Genomic DNA, 12,199 nt, shown 5'->3' on the forward strand with positions numbered 1-12,199 from the left:
ACTTCACAATGATGCAGATGGTCTGCAGGCGTCTCTGGTCATTGTCATCTTCGGTTACTTTAGGTTCCAGTGGTCAACATGCCTTTCGCCTCAGGAACCCAACCTTTTATTCAGTTTCCCCACACACTCCTCTGCAATCTCTCTCAGCAGTTTACAGAAAGGGGCAGGTAGCTGTCCAATCAGGACAGCAATCCCCCCAGTGGGAACTGTTCCATTAAGGCACTCAGGCAGACAAAGGGCAGGAGAGTGAATAACTCCTCCCACACTTCCTGCCTGCCCAGACACACAACCCTCTCCCTCCCAGAACATTAAAAGAAGGGCTAACAAAGAACAACCACAAGGAAAATCACAAAAAAAGAAAGGAGCCACCATGTTAGAATATAGGTGACCCTATTGTGCACAACTGGGACTGTGAATGCAGTCTGCGGTAAGAAATAGCACAATAGTTGATAGAACACGTCCACTGCCACCAGCCATAACTATAGGGTTGTCTATGTGAGTAAAAAGTCACAGGAGCAAAGAGAAGGGGGATAGTAGGCATCCCCTTGGCATGCCAAATAATACTCTAAATGGCTGTGCCACCAGATGTTCACCTATCCTTCTTGTAGATTGACCTTCTTCCTGCCCTGGTGTGGTTTGAATTTCCATTTATGGTAAGCCCTTTGCCCAGGTAAGGCCATCTTCCACAGGCCAAGTGTTGCTCTGTGTGTGTGGCCAGATGTGGGGACCGGGTCTATCTGGAACCAGTCCCCATTTGTGCAAGAGTCTCATTTGCTGATCAGATACATTGGCCAGAGGCTGTCCATAATTGGGATGGCCCCTGCCAAGTTTGAATGGTGCAGGTTCTTGCCATTGATGGGCTGTGGGCAAATCCAGGCTGAATCCTTGAAAGATGAAAGGAGAGCTCCTGCAGTTATACAACATATCCTTATTGGAAACAAGCCTTCTGTGAGGAATAGCAGCTTGTTGACACAACGGAGGATGACTCCTGCAGCTGACCAGCATTGACTCCACCGATTGGCCCCGTGAAGTCCTGCTCCACTGCCTGATCTAGAAGACCCTCATTGATGCTTGCAACCTTCGACCAGTCAGAACAACCAGCCTCGACCTCTGCTCGGGGATCCGTACCATAGAAGCCTTTGGAAGCATCGCTGAACCACCCAGAGAACTTCCTACCTTTTGGGCTACCCCGTTGCAACTGTTCACTGTTCTGAGCAGACCCTTGTGACTTGCAAGATCTTCAGAATATGCCATAAGTCGCCTGTCCTTGCATCTTCAGCAATCTCACTATAAAGGAAGCTTTGCTAGGGCTGCTTCTGTTTTCAGCGCTGGAAGATCACTTATTGCCGCTTTACTGTGCTGACCTCAACTTGAACAATTTCTCTGCACTCTCATGAGGTGTCCTAAAGGGTCTGCACTGCCAAAATCTGCATCTTTTCTTCAGCCACTAAACTCCTCCTTGCACTGGGACGAAGGGATCACATCTCCCCTGCTCTCCGCACCCTCCACTGGCTACCTATTGGACGAAGGGCCACCTTCAAAATCCTGTTCATCACCCACCAAGCAGTGCACAAGGGTGGACCATCATACCTCCAAGAGAAGACTATGTGCTAGAGCCCAACACGCAGGCTAAGGTCAAGCATGGCCTTCCTGCTCATGATCCCAGTCTACAACTCTGTCAGACTTGGAGGGTCAGCCTACTCTACCCTTGCACCAACTCTATGGAATTCGCTACCCCCTCATTTCCGGCACAAACAGCACTACATAGTCTTCTGTAAACTTGTAAAAACATGGCTTTTCCCAAACCATGAAAAGGTCCGCCTATGGAACATATACCCATCCGCTTGTGGCTATTGTCCTGTGAGAACAGAACATCGCAGCTGAATATCCCAATAATCACCCAACAACACAACACAAAATCCCTACAAAGACCATGAAAATGCACCCCCCCAAGTCCAACCGCAGAGCGTCCCGAAAAGGACTGCCCATGGCCATGTACCCCTCCCCTTACGACCATTGTCCCTTGAAAAACAACCCTAACCTGAAACAAAACATTGCTGCAGAATATCGCAAGAAGCATCCAACAACCCAATTTAAAAGCCCTAGAGGAAACCTGGATACAAATCCAAACGCCTGCTATGGTATGGAGTAGGAGGGCAGACCAGCATATTGGCACCATGAGCGCTCTTCTGGCTCCACCCCCCTATGTATACACAGCAGGACACCATGCAGATGACAGTGCCGAGCCCGCGATGGTGGGGGCTCAGCCACTCTGTGATCTAATCTGCCCTGTGCGAGCGCACTGTGCACACAGAGCAGATGACTCTTTGTGCACAGCGTTCGCACACGGCAGATAAGATCACTGAGCCCCCACCTTGGTGGGCTAGGAGTCTAATCTACCCCACGCTGCAAGCGGACTGTGCACAGAACATTTTACTATCTGGCTTCTAAAAAATGAAGCACATCAGATGAATAATATATTGTCTGATGTGCTGCATTTTTTAGAGGCCGGGTTTGAATGTGTGCTGGCTCTGGTGAATGTGTAGGGCTCCTCGTGACCCTGTGTGATTTGCAGAAGGCCTTTGGCCCGTGGAGGTGGGGGCATCCAATCTGCCTGGTGCAAACTCGGTAACGGCATGAAATAACCGTTTTCAAGTGGTAATTATATCATATTTTGTGTGCACCAGTGCCATGAAAGTGGTTTAAAGTGGAATTGATATATACTTTGGAGTTTGGAAAAGAAGCAGCATGAAAGAAATTGCGCTGTTTAAACTATTATTTAGGCAGTTTCCTTTAATTGGAGGTCAACTGCCAGCTCCACTCCATCTAAACCCCAATTCCTCAGACTCCGCCCCCTCGTCCAAACTCTGCCCCCACCCTGGCCCTTGTGGGATCCCCACATTTTTTCCATTTCCACCACTGCCGATAACCAGACACTCTTTCATACCACTATGCTCACTTTCCTCTTTAATATCAACAAAAATTAGAATGCAGCTACACACCTTGATCAATTTGGCTTAGCTACACAAATACCTATATTGCTCCTAAAACACCTCAACATAACTTAACATAAAGACTGGAGAACCTGCTGATAAATTGTAGTAAAAAAGGGGCCCCACGAGTTGTCCGCCCCAGAAGCCCACATCACTCTAGAAGCCCACATCATTGGGGTGATGTGGAGGGAGTACTTTAAAGGTTTATACAATAGACCTTCCAATATTTGCAATGAGGCCATCCATTTTAATTCACTGAAGATTCATCTAGAATCTCACCACACTTGGATATATCCATAGCGCAGGTGTTCTTAGCCCGTAGCCCCCAGCAAGGCCACGAAAGCTTCAGGATTAGAAAAGATATAAACTGGGACGAGTAAGTAGTCTGGGTTCTTTTTCTCTGTAAATTACTAAATGCTGTCACTGCAAATGGATTTATACCGCAAAGCTGGAGAGGCGTGGAAACTAACCCCCTCTTTAAGAAGAGGTATTGAAGTGCAGTTTTCAGCTATGACCCTATGTCATTGATAGATGCTCGAGCCAATAGGTGTGGCGAGGTTTTATTACAGTGTCTCGAGTCCTGGGTGACTTAAAACAATGCCTTGCCAGACTTGTAACCAGATATCAGCACTATTGGCCAGGCATTTCGTCTTTATCTCCTATATCTGAAGCACATGGCATAGGGTAGGGGTGCATTTTTGTTCCTTTCATTATATATGAATTAGATTGCTCTGGGTATACACAACGCAAATGTGGATGCCCTCAAGGATTGCTGACTTTTTTAAGGTCTCCTTTCTCATTATGCACCATTAGTAGGGATAGATCATCCAGTTTAGGGACAACTCCCATAGACTCTCTGGCCTTCAACTATCGGCATAGAAACATGTGGCTGGGACAATTGGCAGTGGGGCAAAGGGCCAGCTGGCAGTAAACTCTTGTATGAACCCGTTGTGTAGACCCATTAACGTATATGGAACCACTGGCAGGGTCCATTAGTGTTCTCTCAATGGTCGTAGAACGTATGCGTGCACCATTGCAGCAATGGACCAGTGCCACATGTGATTTTCACTTTGCTTTAGGGCACATCTGCCCGAGCTACCCACCGTCCGTGCACTCTATATGTGTTTGGATCATTTGATTTTTGAGCATTTGATCCAGAAACGTGTTACAGAGTTTGAAAAAGGTTCTGAAGCAATTATAGAGATGGCCACAATATTAACCTTGGTGGCGGGATGCAGGGAATTGGGAAAGATGAGGACAATACATGACCTAACAGGTTGCAAATTTTTGTTATGAGGATGTACCTAACGTTGTCAGCTTTGTGGCTGTCGGGCGTGCTGACTTTGTAGCTTTTGCCGTTCTTCAAGTAGGAGTAAGTGGTGCATGCATTGGGAGCTGTTGGAAGCTATGCAAAAGTAGTTCTCCTAACCTCGTTGAGCAAGGTTTGCCCCGGAGAGTGTAGAACCTGAGTACGTAGGAGGCGCAGGTAGTTTTGCCAGTAATCAAGAGCATTTGGGTCTTCAAACAGCGGGGACAGCTTGAGTGGTAGAGGGAGATAATCTGAGTGTGGTAAGTGTTGGATGCATACCAGGCTCTAGAATAATTTTCATGATCTGTTGGAGAAATGGTTTGGAGCCCAGTTCTCAAGCTAGGTCTGGAAAAGATCCGGGCTACACTAATGTCGGGACTGTCGGAACTTGGGGTTACCTAGCCTTTTGGTTGTAGCTCTTGAACTTCGATCCACGGCTGCAATCAAAATCCCTAGGCCTATAGCCCCCTTTGCCCTCAGTATCCCATTATCAATGCCTCAGACTATTAGATAGCCTGACTGATCTCAGAAGAATCTGGTGGGATTACTCAGTTTGTGTGTGGCCAATTTATGGACTTTTTCCAGAGATAGGCATGAGTATTGTGGGAGATGAAAGAGGATGTTGTTAACTAAATCCAGGTGTGGAAGGTTCATCAGGGAAAGATCTGGCGGATATGGTGAAGGTGGCATTAGGCAGAGGTAGTAGTGGGTGTAATATTGGATGGGAAGGCGGATGTGTCCATTCAAGTGGACCTTAAAGTCTCTGCCTAGGCATAAGCGAAAGATGCTTTCAGGGAGTAACACAATGGGGCACCAAATGTTTCTGAATGCTGTGGTTGCCTAAACGGGAATGCCACCTCTTTTGGTTTCAGTATATGTCAGTCCTGTGCCATTTGGTGAAAAATTGCGGTGAATCATATAGACATCTGCTGCTGGAGATGGAATTAAAGGAGATGAAAGAGAATAATGCCTATTACTGACAAATAGGTGATAGGAAAAAGAAAAGGTTTGGTGCTGTCGTGAAGCACAATGTGTACTGTGCTCAGATGATTCAAAGACAACAAATGTATTTTAACCCTTTTGTTGAAGTTCTTAAATTCTTGGTTACGATTTTGTATCAATGTCTCTCTTTTGTTGCATCCACAGTCATACTATCCCTCTTGGGGTTTCTACCCCACTATTTATTGTTCCTGAACCTTTTCTGAATTCTCAGTGCCATCCTTAGATTCTTGTGCTTTTGCGAGGTAACAACACCCTCCTCAAGTCGTAGGCACTTTGCAGGGTTCTCAGTGCAACTCGCAGATTCTGGGTGATTTGGTTCATTTGTAGCATCCCTCTCAGGCTCTAGGCACTTTTCAATGTACTTACCACCCATCTCAGTCTCTAAGTGTTTTTCATGGTTCTCAATGCTTAATTTGTGAGGGTGTTTGCCAGGGCGCATACCTGGCCCTTATTGTCTCAGACTCAGTTGCATTAGGATGTGGCGTTTTGGCAACGTTATTATTTCAACTGCCAGTCACATAATAAACACCTATAGAATCAGAGCAAAATGTAAATGATGATTGTGTTTAAAGACGCACTTAAACATGTGTCTCATGTCAAGACACAACAAGTATGTAGTTTTGTGTATATGTTGATTGGCATTTGTAAATCACGCATCCGCCTTAGTGAGTACATCCATCAATCACAATGAACTGGTGGGAGTTGCAGCTTTCACCCCATATATGTTGGCAGCATGGGGAGCAGCCGAGAGTGGTGGCAACAGTGTGCAGAGAGCTGCTCATTCTGACATGTCATGGGAGTATGTGAGAAACCAAAGGGTGTCTCATTTGCTAGTGCCCCGGGATCTATCACTCTTAGGTGGCCAGGGTACCGCCATCGCCTTTCGATCCACACCCTGAGGTTGTACCAGTGCAGGAGGATCACCTGGGTGAGGGATCTTCGGGGAGTTGGAGTGAGACAACCAATGGTGAGACGCGGTATCCTCACCGTTCCCATGCCCATACCCCATCCTATTTTAGGATTCTCTGACATTCTAACTAACCCCGCCCTTTTCTACACAAACACTGGGCTGAGGAAGAGGAGGATTGAGAGTAAAAAGGCTAACCCTTACATATCCCATTGGACATGTCCCGTTAATAAGGTCAGGCAAAGTCAGGCACTTGACCGAAATAAAATACATCGAATACCCCTTAGCTCCCCCCACATGGATTAAAGGCAGGACATGGAGACACACTCTGAGAAAGGCGGAACACGAGAAGGAGCAGATCTTCCAGGGTGAAGGCAAACCCATTGGAGCAGGATGACCGATCGGGGGACCAGAGTGAGGGGCAGGGAAACCCTGAACATCCCTGTGGGAGGTTCTTGCCTCCAGGAAACAGTGATAGATATGCAGTGAAAACCAAAACCCAGATAAAAAGAAGCCTGCATTGTGTTTTAAGGATGCCAGCGACCCTCCCGGGTGAACGTCAGGGTTGGGGAGGCGAGGCCAATCATGTGGTATTAACCTTGACTTGTGAATCAAAGCCGCAGAGAACAGAAAAAAATGCACACAATGAGTGAGTTGGCAAAAGACATGATAGGCCGGTTTGTGTTAAGGAAATATTGAAACCGCAACAGTGTATCTCACAATTGAAGGTTGCGCGAGAGCTGATGAGCCGTGAAAGAAAGCAAGCCTGTAGTGAACTTTAAAGTCAGAAGTAACTGCGAAGCCTGTGATACAGAGTAGTGGAGTGGTCCGCCGAAAGGAAACAGCCTACTCAAAAGTCTCAGCGAAGCGTTTGATGTTTGTTATAAAACAAGAAAGTAAATGAACTTTGAAATATGCAACAGTCAAGATGAACCCTGACGAAACGGGAAGTTAAAAGGCGATTGCTTTTAGAGAAAGACATCTTTGAACTTTTCTGATTGTGCTGTGGAACTACCCAGACCAAGAGACACTGAGGCAAATACCATAAGGAAGAGCTAAAGTGAAAGTCCAAGTGGTCCTGTGTAGGTTTGTGGAAAAGCCTTGCAAATTCGAAAGTCTTCAACATCCGTGAAAGGTGTCACAACCTTATCCCCAGACTGTGGGTCTTGGGCATCATGGTCCCCGCAGGAGTTCTTTAACAAGGCAAGAAAGGCCCACTTCGGCCCGTTGTGGGTGCCTTGGATGCAATCCTGGCGCCGTTGGCATCAGACTCACTTGGCAAGCATGAGTTCCAATGGACAATCGGTGAACACGGCTGCCACCACCAGGATCATCCAAGAACTGCAACAAGCAGCCTAGCATCAGGGCGGGGTCCGCCCCAAAAGGCACCTTGGATACCTGTTGGGTATTTAAACCACGCCCGACCTGAGGCACATGCTTCGCGTTATTCTGCTCTTGCAGCATGACGCTCACCGGGTCCTGCTCTGCATCCTTGCCTGTACGGGCGAGAGACTTCAAGACACAGCCATCCTTACCTGTTCAGCTCGAGCTCCTCCATCCAGTCAGGCCTTCAGGGACTTCTCCATCGTCCTCCTGCTACATTCCTAGGAAAATAGAGGCAAGAATCAGAAGCTACTTACCCGGCTCTCCTGGAAGGCCTCCGCCACTCCAAACATCATCCTCGGCGTTTGGTCCCATCTATCGCTGCTTCCAGGAATCCTCCTCGACCTGTAAAGAACAACAGCACAGGTCAGACACTTACAAGGACGCTTTCTGCACCGCATCTAGCGCATCCTTACCTTCTTGAACTCTGCCGTCAGCCTCGGCTCTCTCCATCAGCCTCTGCAAGACAAGAGACGAAGGTTTAGAGCAAGGTTGTCCAACATACGGCCCGCGGGCCACAATGCGCCCACCAAGCCATTTTATGTGGCCCGCGGGGCCGTATGTTGGACAACTCTTGAATAAAAAAAAATATATATATATATTTTTTTTAAATGTGCCTCTGCGCAAAACTGTAACTTGCTCTGGTGACCCCAGTTACAGTCCTCAGCCACAAAGTGTTAATTTATTTATTTATGCAATGTTTGTCGGATAGCCGACAAACATTGCAGAAATAAATACATTTGTCAAGAGATCTTGGGACTTGATGATGGAGGAAGGAGAGACTAATTTGTATCAAAGCATAGTGAGGGTTACCTCAGGAATACCATTCATTTTCAGTGAGCGCGGGTCCATACAATTGCCCAGTACTCCCACAAACTATGAACAATGGGATTAATATAGTAGCAATTACTTTGCATTTAAATATCCCATTTCAGGCAAGTAGGACCCACCATGCAAGAGAGGAACGGCCCAGACATGCCCGTTACTCTCTTGCATGGTGCTCCGAGGGGCAAAAGGCGAGCCGAGATGAAGGGAGGAGGTGGTGAGGAGAAGAGAGTGCTGGCCCGGGCGAAGGATTATGTGGACAGGTGCTGTGCAGGAGTTCCTCTCGGCGTCGGCAGCACAGCGGATTCCTGAACCCCTGATTAGCCATGGGCCGCTGCTCAGAGGGCCATTGTGCGGAGTTACTTTCAAGGTTTGTCATCTCTGGACATATGTTTAGCAGGGGTTGCGGCGACACAGCCTGTCTGCCCCAAAAATCGTTCTTTTGAATTGCGAATGTCACCGAAGATGAACCTTTATCAGCTGAGAAATTTTACCTTTGCAGTGCTTTTTTTCCTCGTCTCTAGACAAAGAAGAACAGCGGGAGCTCAGTTACGTTTACCTCTAAGCACAGTGCGGATTGATGAAAATGTCCATGCATTATACCAAGTACATTGGACATTATAGATGTGGCCAGTGGGGTATCAAATCATGGCGAATACCACATGTTCAGCACAATATGTTACCCTAGTAGTGCCCCAATAACACACTTTAACCTGCAAATGGGCCTCAGTGGACCATCTGCCAAGGTTTCTGGAAGTTGCTTATGATCTTGATCTGTGATCTATGATATGATCTGATATGATAGGTTATTTATAATGCGCTTAATACCCATGCAGCAGTGATCCCAATCATAAACATGAAACAGGCAAGCCCAACAGTAATAACTTATTTTCACTCTTTTGGTAGCTCAGTCTAAGGGCAGCCTATACCCTTCAGGAGAGATGTGAGCTGATACAGTTGAAACACAAAAAACAATAGTACTATGTTCCCAAAATACCTTAGTTCTTGTCTTTCGGATCTCAGCAGAGCCAGGCTTTTCAGCATCAGATCAGAAGCATGGGTGCCTTTGTGCTGGGCTGGGGTCAAGTCGAAGAGCAGCAGCGATAGGCCTCAATGATGCAGTTCTGTTTGGCAGTGGTACTGATTTGCGGGTAGAAAACGCTGGGAACAGTAGGCCGTGCCAAGTGGATGGCACTGGAAGACTCAGTGACCTCTGAGCCCGGACAAGGGAATACTTGCCTTTGGCGCTGTGCCGGCTCGGCTGACACAACACGGCATATGGTTATGGCAAAGATGTCAAAGCTTCAGCATTGTCATTGAGCAGAACTCTGAGATTCAGGGGTGGTGGAGCGTCGAGGTCCAGGATGATTATGATGGTATCAATGGGGCCAGCGCTGAGCAGATCCGTTCAGGATGGCCATGGGCCCGTGTGGGGCCGACAGGCCAGTGGGCAGACTGCAATAGGCCTGCTCGAGCCATCCTGCAATTTATACAAATCTCGGGCCGAGCAGGGCCTGATGGGAGAAAGGAACTGCGCTACAATCTGCGCTTCTGCTGGGATCTGCCTGCTGGAGCTTCCCCCTACTTGCAGGACAGGCAGCTCTGCAGACACTCAGAGCTTCCGGGGGGTGGAGGGTTGGGGCTGGGTCAGGGCCTGCCTTCTCACCCTCGCTTAGCAGGGCCTCCCAGAACTGACTGAACCCCTGCCCTCTTGCATGCAACTCATACTTAGCTGGCAGGGGAGAATCTGATCTCAAGGGCAGATCTCCCAGGGTGAGTCTTACCCATTGCACATCGGATTTGCTGACCCCTGCTCCCAAATGCGGGATACACAACTGCATTATTTCTGGTAGTGGGGGACTGCGTTCCCGATTTATTGATGAAAGAAAATGTAAAGTGTGCATTAGGCCTGCTAGGTTGCATACTTTAATATTGTGCTCACATTGCGTTTCTTCAATTAGGTTCACCTTTGGGTGATCGCTTTTCCACATTTTATCTGTTGAATTGAATTATGCTTCTTTCATCACCACAAAAGTTATGTGTATTACAGAGATAAGCTACCATATGTATTGGGCACACTGCACATGCTCAGGCAGCATCAATCATGCTTTGTACAGGACAATGCTGGCCTAAATTGGGAACAGCCAGCATAGACATGTTGCTGCAGAGGCATATTTTGGGTACAACCAGCATGACAATGTGTTACATCAGTGACAGTGCTGTCTTACACTGTGGACACATTGATCATTAAAATGTGTTGTGTTGTAAAATGTTCTTTTCTGTTGTTGGTGACATGGAATTTTCATGTTCCCCTTTAGAATTGATTGTAAACTTATGGCTTTTTGGTCACCTTTTCTGCTGTAAAATGCACCATTTCAACCTCATAGTTGAAAAAAATTCTTGGGGGGGGAAACCCCCCCAAACTCTCCCTAGAACCTTATAGCTCCCTCACTACGCTCGGTCGCCCCCACTATTTCAGAAAAATATTAACACATAGACACTGAAAGAAATCACAAGCAACTAACCTTTGATCACTGCCCATGACACCAAAAGCTATCTATGGGACTGCATGGCTATCACTGCCTATGATGCTATTGTGTCAAAGGTCACACAATATCGCTTTTTAATATACTGCTTTGGGTGAGGTTGTTGACTTTTGGCTCGCCGGCCCAGTGGATGACAAAAAGTTAATGCTTCGGCCCCACATTCAGAAAGGTTGGACAAGCCTGGTTTAGAGCATTCATCAATACAGACATTATTCTAAAATCTCTAAAAGACTTACCTGAAAAGTGGAGTCGCAGCCGGTCTGGACTCCGGGCTGTCACCCGTGAAGTAACTCGGCGGACCAAGCCAACAACGATGCACCCCTGCCCACCGCAGCAGGACAGAGAGCACTACATTCCAAAAATCAAGGTGAGATAAGTCCCAAGGGGAAAGAACGCAAAGGGAACACTGGGAGGTGGGTCTCTCGAGGGAAGGAGAAGTCGCTAAAATCCATCTCCTGTTTCCTAGAACTGATTCCTGATAGAATGAACCCCGGGGAAGGTGCAGTGTACCCAGAAGTGTCCAGACCAGTCGAGAGGCACCTCTGTGGATGCAAGGTGAGCGTTACAAAAGGTCCGAGCCTGACTGAGGGAGACCTAGAACATGAAATAAGTTAGGGAAAGGGAAACCCCTAACGAATGTAAATCAAACTTGGGGAAGGGAACCCCTTCAAGTGCTGTGATTACAAGGTCAGAGGTCTGAGTCTGGCTGAGGGAGATCTACTTTGAATCAGGTACTTTTCTTGAGAGGTCCGAGCCTAACAGAGGGAGACTTAGAACATGAAATAAGTTAGGCGAAGTGAAACCCCTAATGAATGTAAATCAAACTTGGGGAAGGTAACCCCTTCAAGTGCTGTGATTACGAGGTGAGAGGTCTGAGTCCAGATGAGGGAGATCTACTTTGAATGAGGTACTTTTCATGAGAGGTCTGAGCCCGAGTGAGGGAGGCCCACGTGAACTATTGATGCCTTGGGAAGTCCAAGCCGACAGAGGGAGACCTACGTGAAGTGCTGTGATTGCAAGGTCCGAGCCCGGCTGAGGGAGATTTACATTGAATCAGGTACTTTTCTTCAGAGGTCCGGGCCCGACAGAGGGAGACCTATGTGAACTATTGATGCCTTGAGAGGTCCGAGCCAGACAGAGGGAGACCTACGGGAATATTGTTGAATCGTGAAAGAATGTTTTGGTGAACTTAAGTGACTGTAATATGGAAGGCCAAGCGGGCCTCGACCCACGT

At 47.4% G+C, this 12,199-nt stretch overlaps 1 pseudogene; it reads left to right on the forward strand.

Moving 5' to 3' along the window:
- The first annotated feature begins 10,143 nt into the window (after nucleotides 1-10,143).
- Nucleotides 10,144-10,292, forward strand: LOC138581554 (U1 spliceosomal RNA; annotated as a pseudogene).
- Nucleotides 10,293-12,199: the final 1,907 nt, after the last annotated feature.

This window comes from Ambystoma mexicanum, chromosome 3p (assembly GCF_040938575.1).
Source record: "Ambystoma mexicanum isolate Mex_15411 chromosome 3p, UKY_AmexF1_1, whole genome shotgun sequence".
Classification (NCBI taxonomy): domain Eukaryota; kingdom Metazoa; phylum Chordata; class Amphibia; order Caudata; family Ambystomatidae; genus Ambystoma; species Ambystoma mexicanum.